General features: G+C 39.5%; 1 non-coding gene across 1 annotated transcript; it reads left to right on the forward strand.

Moving 5' to 3' along the window:
• The first annotated feature begins 550 nt into the window (after positions 1-550).
• Positions 551-657, forward strand: LOC121230988 (small nucleolar RNA R71). Its single transcript, XR_005929058.1, has one exon. It is a non-coding gene; the product is annotated as a small nucleolar RNA R71 (small nucleolar RNA).
• Positions 658-1,041: the final 384 nt, after the last annotated feature.

Raw genomic sequence — 1,041 nt, forward strand, 5'->3', positions numbered from 1 at the left:
TGTGAGCATCTCTTCAAGGTTCAGCTTCTTTTCCTGTTGATAAAGTGGCGGTTGGTAGCCTAGAGGTGGTCACTGATTTTCTTGGCCTTTCCATGAGAAATTGGGTTGGTTCCTCCAATCTGCATTATAAGTGTTACTATATAGATTGTTTTGAGGTCGAGGATTATTACCCATATAATTTAATTGCTCGTTATCCATGTTGTGGCCATAAGGTTGGTATTCCAAATGGTTTGTTCCACGTCCACTTGCTTCGCACTGCATTACTGGGTGAACCTGTAAAGAACTAAGAAAACCATCAATTTTTTTATTCAAGAGTTCTATCTGATTAGAGAGCATGGTGACTGAATCGACGTTATAAACACCGGCTATTTTCGTTGGCTTTGTCCTTATGACTTGCCACTGATAGTTATTCAGTGACATTTCCTCTATGAACTCATAAGCATCTTCAGGTGTTCTATTATTGATGGTTCCGCCAACAGCTGCATCAACCATTTGCCGAGTCAAATGATTCAGGTCGTTATTGAATGTTTGAACCTGGAGCCAAAGCGATAACCCATGGTGAGAGCACCTTCTCAAAAGGTCCTTGTATCTCTCCCATGCATCGTAGAGTGTTTCTAAATCCATCTGCACAAAAGAAGAGATATCATTACGTAATTTAGCCGTTTTAGCCGGCGGAAAATATTTTAGTAAAACTTTTTTGGTCATTTGTTCCCAAGTAGTAATTGACCCTCGTGGTAACGAGTTCAACCACTGTTTAGCTTTGTTCCTCAATGAAAAGGGAAACAACCGAAGACGTCTGGCATCACCAGAAACGCCATTGATTTTAAATGTATCGTATAGTTCCAAAAAGTTTGCTAAGTGAGCATTGTGATCTGCATCCTGCAAACCATCAAACTGAACAAACTGTTGTATCATTTGAATTGTGTTAGGTTGCAGTTCAAAGTATTTGCAGCTACACCAGTTCTAACTATGCTTGATTCAGTTCCTGTTAAAGAAGGTTTAGCATAATCATACATAGTGCGTGGAGTAGGATTTTGATTA

This window comes from Gossypium hirsutum, chromosome A06, assembly GCF_007990345.1.
Source record: "Gossypium hirsutum isolate 1008001.06 chromosome A06, Gossypium_hirsutum_v2.1, whole genome shotgun sequence".
Taxonomy (NCBI): domain Eukaryota; kingdom Viridiplantae; phylum Streptophyta; class Magnoliopsida; order Malvales; family Malvaceae; genus Gossypium; species Gossypium hirsutum.